Source organism: Cupressus sempervirens, chromosome 3 (assembly GCF_028749045.1).
Source record: "Cupressus sempervirens isolate cs-2001-9-10 chromosome 3, ASM2874904v1, whole genome shotgun sequence".
Lineage (NCBI taxonomy): Eukaryota > Viridiplantae > Streptophyta > Pinopsida > Cupressales > Cupressaceae > Cupressus > Cupressus sempervirens.
In genome coordinates, this window is record NC_143120.1 from 1,080,439,069 (window position 1) to 1,080,446,667 (window position 7,599).

A 7,599-nucleotide genomic window follows, 5' to 3' on the forward strand; every position below is an offset into this window, starting at 1 on the left:
TCTTATATGTCTATACTAAAAGAACAGGAACCAGCAACAAATTGCAATATATAGAAAATGTTGAGAGTTTTGTATAACTGGTCACATTTCTTATAAATTTGCAAATCATATTGGAATATGGATCTTCAAAATAGAGGACTTGAATCTACTTGTCATTGCAATAGTTCCAACAATGTCGAATAGTCTTTATCTAGGAGCACTTATATGAATTTCTTGTAATGAAGTGTGTCTTCAATATGAGAATGGTCTATACAAAAAAATTGTAAATAAAAAAAATGTGTAAGTATGCTAAGATGAAAGGGATATTTGAGTACCTAAATCTGCTTGTCATTATTCCAATTGAACTAATTGCATTTAAAAATCTACTGTATTTGCAAGTAGGAGAGTACCTTACATGATGCAAGAGCATCCTTGGATTTTTGTAAAGCTTGCATCCCCGAAAAGATATTTGTTGTTATATGTTTTATAGTTACTTGTCTAACAGTTTGATTTGACAAAATCTTGTTTGTCTTTTTAAGAGTCAAAGAGCTTGGCTTCATATTGTGGACTTATCATGAAACATTATCTTAAGTGCACATAATTAAATGTTATAATTGGTAGAAGTTACACTTCATCTTCTCAGGTGTTGTTGACTTCTTATGTTGTTCTTCATAAAATGCTTGGTATTTGATTTGGTGATGTTCTATATTTAAGATTTAGCTTACCCACTCTTGGGTCTAGGTAGTTGGTTAATGTGTGGACCTATACCTAAGGTCGCATAATGTTATCTCTTGCCTTATGTATCTAGTCATTAATTATTTGAGGGCCAGTTCTATATTGTAATGCACATGTCCTATTATTGGAGATTTTGAGCTCTAAGTTGGCATGTTTGTCTTGATGGCTATTTAAGTAGTGTCCTTCATTTTTAGAAACATCATCATGGAGGTAGTGTTCATGGAGATACTTGAAGGAAGCTTGAAATAGCAAGATTGGTTTGCAATCTAGAATATAGTTGGCCCTAACTGGGAAGGCCTTATAGTTTGACATGTTCCTTATCATTTTGTATGCATTTTTCTTATCAATTAGTATTCAATGTTGCATATATACAGATCTCTTGTTTATAGGGTGTTATTTATAATTGCATCTTATTATATTTTGATGTGTTGTATTTTTGGGGGCTTGTTCATCTCTTTTGGAGGTACAACTAACTTGTACTAGATCAAATTGTATCAAAGCTAAAGGTTTTTTGATCTAGTTGATCTTATTAGAGTTGAAGGTTGTTTAATATGGTTAATCTCATTGAGCAAAGGTTGATCTTGTTGGTGACTTGCCAAAGAGTGATTGGATCTTATAGTTGTTGATCTGATCTTGGTTAAGCTTAGAGAGCTTGTGAAGACTTTAATTCCTTGGTTGTGAGGTGGCATATTGAAGTTATGGATCATAATTGCAGAGGACTTGTTAAATAATTATTAAGAGATTTAGAGAGTCAAAATTAAAAACTAAAATGTTCCCTATAAAACTACTGGTCAGATTGAAGAAACAGGAAAAATAAAAATTTGGAAAACTAAAAAAATGTGTTACACACAGAGAGCGATAAAATTTTTAATTTAACTCTATTTTCAATAAAAAAATTTAAAAATTTTCATTTTTATGTCTTCTAAGTGTTGTTCAAATTTCAGCCAAATCCAAATCATGGATTGAGAGATATCATAAAACTACGAACAGCTGTCTTAAAACTTGAAAAACAAATAATACTGCACATACAGTACAATAACTTTTGCAATACTATTCTGATACAAATGAAATTTAAAGGGTTTTTTCATTTTTATGTCTTCTAAATGCTGTTAAAATTTCAACCAAACCCAGATCATAGATTATGAGATATAAGAAAAATACAAACTGTTGTACTTTCCTTTATAAAACAAAAAATAGAAAAAAAAACTTAGATTTCAAAAAACTTAAAAAACCTGCAACAGAAATAGGGTTAGATACAATAAAAAATAAATAAATAAATAAAGAATCCTTTGGTGGCAAGCCTTCCAAAGGAGGTTAGAAAAAATAAAAAATGAAGAACTCTTTGGCAGCAAGCCTTCCAAAGAGGGTTAGAATGAATAAGAAAGAAGAAAATCTGCAAAAGAATAAGATAAGACTTTCAATATTTCAAACTTCAAGATCTTCACAATATCAAGCTCTTCTAATGAACCCTTTACACAAGCTCAAAACAAGGATTAGTAGCTCTGATACCATGTAAGAAAAAGTGATTGAAATGATAAAATATAATATAATAAAATAGCATGAAATAATAGATTTAATCCAAGAGAGCAAGAAGAGTTTTACCATACAAATGATACAAGATCTATGGAGCAATACCAAAGAGGAAGCAACACAAGAGACAAGGATTTGATAAGAGGACAGTAAAGAAAACCCCTTCTGAGTATTATGAATGAGGCAAAAGCCTAAAAATGAGAATGAGAGAGAGAGAGACTAAGAGAGAGAGAGAGAGAGAGAGAGAGAGAGAGAGAGAGAGAGAGAGAAGAAGAAATGGAGCAAAATAGCTCATTTACAATAGCATCAAAAACTTGATGTGAATAATGGAGACTAGATGAAAATGAGAGAGAGAAGCACCTCTTTTAAAGAGATGAGAAAGGAGTTGCATATCTTTGCATGTGTAACTCCCATTTCTATGAATGCCACATTCATAAAAGGTGTGTGCAAAGTGTCAAGTTCCTTTTAAGGAGGAATATCTATTTTCCTTATTAAAGGAAATACAAAAATGAGTTGTCCTCACAAGTGGACAATAGGACAAGAATGACATGTCCTTTACATGTGGACTAGAGGAAAAATAAATAATACATAAGGGATACCTCGGTTTATCCCAATAAATAAATAAATACAACCAAGGAAGATTATTAATTCTAACACTTCTAGATAAAGATATGTGTTGTTATTTGCATTCATTGAATTTTTTTTATGAGGGAGTTGTACCTCTCAATTCAAAAGAGAGTTATCAATCAATGATAACTCATCCAACTATTAGTACATTTTGTTCTTCTTTTCCATCATATCGAGTCATTATCTATAGTTCTTTTTGAAGGGGAAAATCCGTTTACTAATAGATTTTTGGTGACTACACTGGGGAAAGAAAGTGAAGTTCCAATGCTTTCTTTTCTTGGATATTTGAAAGTTACCTCCCTAAGGATGGAGGTTGGTGACTCTAACCTTTTTGGTAAAAGAAGTCTAGTATAATCATGGCCTTGACTGCAACTCAATCATGGTAGATGCATTTTGGTCCTTTTAGCCTGCTTCATTTCACAATCATGTCTAGCAAATCAAAAAAATACTTTCTTGAGTATGTTGGAGGAGATGATCAAGATCTGAAAAACCACATTTGAGCATTTAATACAGCCTATGGGGTTCTTGGTGTTTTAGAAGAAGACGTGTATGTTTGCCTATTTGTTAAATCCCTTGTTGGTGATGTTGCCATTTATTTTCAACATTTGGAAGATGGATACATCACTGGTTAGAGTATGTTGGAGAATGAATTCCTTGCGAGATTTAAACTAGCATTCAATGTGGGCTCCCTAATATGCCAATTCTTTAAAATTCAAAAAGAAGAGGATGAAGAGATAAGAAGCTTTGTGGATAGATTCAATCGGACCTTAACAAAGATTCCACAAGTTGACCAGCCCAGCCAAGCTAACTTGTTGCCGATCTTTATTGCAACATTACATCCAGAAGTCAGATTTCATCTCAAAAGGAGTAAGATACATGACCTTAAAATTGCTAAGCAAGAGGCTATTAGAATTGAAGATGATTTATTTTTATCTAGTTAGCTTCAACAAGACAACATTGCAAAAGTCTTAGGTCCAAATTTGAAATTAAAAGATGAGCATACAGGTGATAAACCTCCATGAAAAACAATTTGCCTCTACAAAAAATAGTATCATCTAGGGGTAAAACCCAAAATGAAAAGGCTTATCCTTAAAATAGTAAAACCAACACCCTCTATTTTTTATTGCCAAATTATGATAGTCTTTGGTGTAAAAGATTTGGTAATGCCTCCTTTATTTGAAAGAAATCCTCATGATACAATGGGGTCATATCACCTACATGTCGCATATGATGATGAGGATTCTCAAAAAGTCACACTCGAGGAGGGTAATTCTTTTGATATGACAAGGTGTTTCCATTCAGAAATTGAGAATAATAGTGAACATATTTCCCAATCAGATGATTCTATGAATCATCTAAGTATGCCTCCTATAAAAGAAGAGCTAGCTGAAAATGAGTTAAATGCAACCTTACCAATGGCTATCTCTTATCCCATTTTTGGATCTTTTTCTTTTGAATTTCCTAATGCAGTTTTAGCCATCACCATTAATCAAAAAAGTATGGCAAACTAGTATGACAAAGGAAGGAATATTCATGGAGAAGAAACAAAGGACATCTTCCAAGCTGATGAAAAGGTAGAATATGAAACATGACTTGACACACAAGGAGACTTCTACAATCCTATGAGATGCTTAAAAGGCTCAAATGTTGATTTGTAGCCTAAGGTTAGACCCCAATTGGGTAATCCTTAAGATTTAGAGGCAATCACATTCATTCATGATAGTGAGGATTCCCAAAAGGGAAACCTGCCACATGCTCTAGCAAAAGGGATTTTCCCCAAGCAATAGATGGATCAGTGATTGAAACAAAAACAAAGTTGAAAGGGCTAGAAGATAAGTGGACTTAGAAGTAGCTTAAACCACTATACCTACCAATGGGATTCCATGAAGATGTCACTATTAGAGAAAACCCTATCTTCCAAATACAAGAATCACCTTCAGGTGGGAAAGATTATTTATCTCCCCTTAGAATGGAAAATGTTGAAATAAGTATACTACAAGGGAAGTCCCAAGGACCATTAATTTTTTTAGCAAATGTAGTTCAGTCCCACATTCTCTCAGCAAATGAAGGAGTTGCTCTCATGAAAACTCTTGATATAAGCATTTTCATTTCCTTTGTTTTAGATAAAGATTTTTCAAACTTATAACAACAAAGCATGATAGATTTATTCAAACTAAGATTGGCCCTATGCTTGAAAAGGCTCATTTCTATCTTGAGAGTGTTTTGAATTTTGAAAAGCCTCTTGCTTGTGTTGATCCCAAGAGTATATGTGTTGATAATGACATAATCCCTGCTTTGGACATTTTTGAACAAGTTTTATTTCAGTGGATTGTTGGTAAAGGATTTGGAAATTCTTTACAAGGTGCTTGGAAAAACTTAGAATTTTATGATGAGATGTGGCTTTTTGGATGTAATTATTAGTGGATAAGGTTCCTACACATGATTAGTCTAAGATACCAAGATGAGAGTTTGTCAAATGATAGAGGTGTTGGATTGCACCATGCTGGTGCTACTCATTGTTTAGAAAGGGCCCTTTCTTCTCACAACAAGTAAATGGCTTCATGTAAGTTTTTCCTCAGCTCTGGTTATGTGGTGAGATTTTCTCACCAGTGTATATCTATATATCTTTCTGCTCTCTAAGATTTTGGTGGTGTTTAGTGTAGTTTCTTTTTTTTTGTCAGTTATTTCATTTGTTTTTGTGTTGCCCATGCTCTCTCTCTCTCTCTCTCTCTCTCTCTCTCTCTCTCTCTCTCTCTCTCTCTCTCTCTCTCTCTAGACTATATTATCCCAATGGATAAACATTGGTCTTTTACCAGAGATTGTTGGACTATTTGTACCCCTCATAGTCCACATCCCTAGTTAGAACCAATTGTTAGCTACCATAAATATATCTAAACTTGCCATTTTACACACCTTGCCATGACACTTGCATTGTGTTTTGAACACTCCTTCTTCATAACTCTCCATTTCAAGGGCTCTCTTCATTATCACCATTTTTGTTTTCAAAGAAAATTTTAATCACCTCACACCTTCTTTACCAAGAAATCTCTGGACACCTCTAATGTACCTTTCAACTCTGGGACACACAAGGAGGGATTAGGCACTCCAAGGCTTCAACAAAGGGTCTAGTACACTAAGGATGACAAAGACTCCTATGATGATGAAACCTTCACTTTCAATTCCCAAAAATATCTTGCTCACTCTTATACCACTTGATGCAGAGGGAATTATGATGATCCCTTTAATCAACCCAAAATGAGTAAATTTGTAATAATGTGCCAAGTGACCCTTCTAGGTCCTAATGGTCAAATCCCACAAATGGTCAACTCCAAGAAGTTTTAAGGCTTCAATAGGATTTTTTTGGCCAATATAACATGTTCCAACCGATAACTTTTAGTTTCAATACCTTTTAAGCAAAAATGCACAATGTACCCCAATGTTGTCAATGCAACTTTTCAATTCTATGACAGCAGCAAGACAAATGTGGACTTAACTTTTCATTTTCTCAAAAGAATATTTGAAAAAATGAAATTTTTAGATACCCTTTATCCTCGTACAAAAAATATATAAAACTGAGATGCTTCTTCTTTGGAAAATATCAGAGATTCTTCACAATGACCCTGTCTTTAACAATGAAGCAATGATGCATTTACAAAGCAACTGATAGAAATACTTAATGTATAGACTCCAAAACTTGCATAGGCTCCTAAAATGCCTTCAATCAGAACATTCCACAATCAATTTCAGTATAAGGGCTCCCTAACCCCAAAAACCCCAAATTTGCCCTCTTGAAACCCTTGTTTCTAGGGCTTTCTAGATCTCACACGTGCCATAACTTCCAAATCCAATTGTAAGTACAAACATCCTTATTTCAACATTCCAAACATGTTTCAAAAATTTAACCATGCCCTCCTTAAGGCCAAACTCCCGCTGCTTGAGTCTACCAAGCCCTTTTCCACCAATTTTCACCCATGTTAGTGGATAGCTATCCTTCAAACCTTGTTAACTGCAAATGTTAGTGCATATCTGTAATGTACATGTTATATTTGAGCCATCCCATCAAAAATAGCAGAGATATCTCATGGAATGACCATGATTATTAGTAAAAACCCTCGAAATTGCTTGAAAATGTGAGTTTCTAGCCAATCAGTGAATAATAGGTTAACAAAATGCAATGAAAAGTCAGTAGTTCTTCATGAAATAGTGTTAAACATCAATGGAAATGATCATACCACTTACTCCTATCAGATTGGAACTCAAAACACCAAGAAATCTTCAAAATGCACTCAAAACAAGGCTTTTTCATTCCATTTATGGAGTAGTCTGTACAACCTCTGTACTTGTTCGTACAATGAAGTTTCCCAACATTATATAGATGCCTTACAACCCCCTTAACCGTTCCCAAGTGGTTGGGATTGATTATCTTTCACCAATTTTAAATTATTGCAGTTCCCTCTAAAACAACAACTAACCATTAAGTTTGAAATTTTGAATTTGCATAACTCTAAAACAAGCATTAAATGATCTTTTGAACCCTATAACCTATCAAATGACATGATGTGACTATGAAAAACTATGAGAACCTATAAAATGACTTATTTAACCTATGCACTCCCTATTCCTCTTACAATGCAAGATTTTCACTATTTTGTCCTTTAAGGACTTATTACAAACATATTCTTTTTAAGCAATTTGACTTTATTTTATGGAAGACCTCATTATATCTTC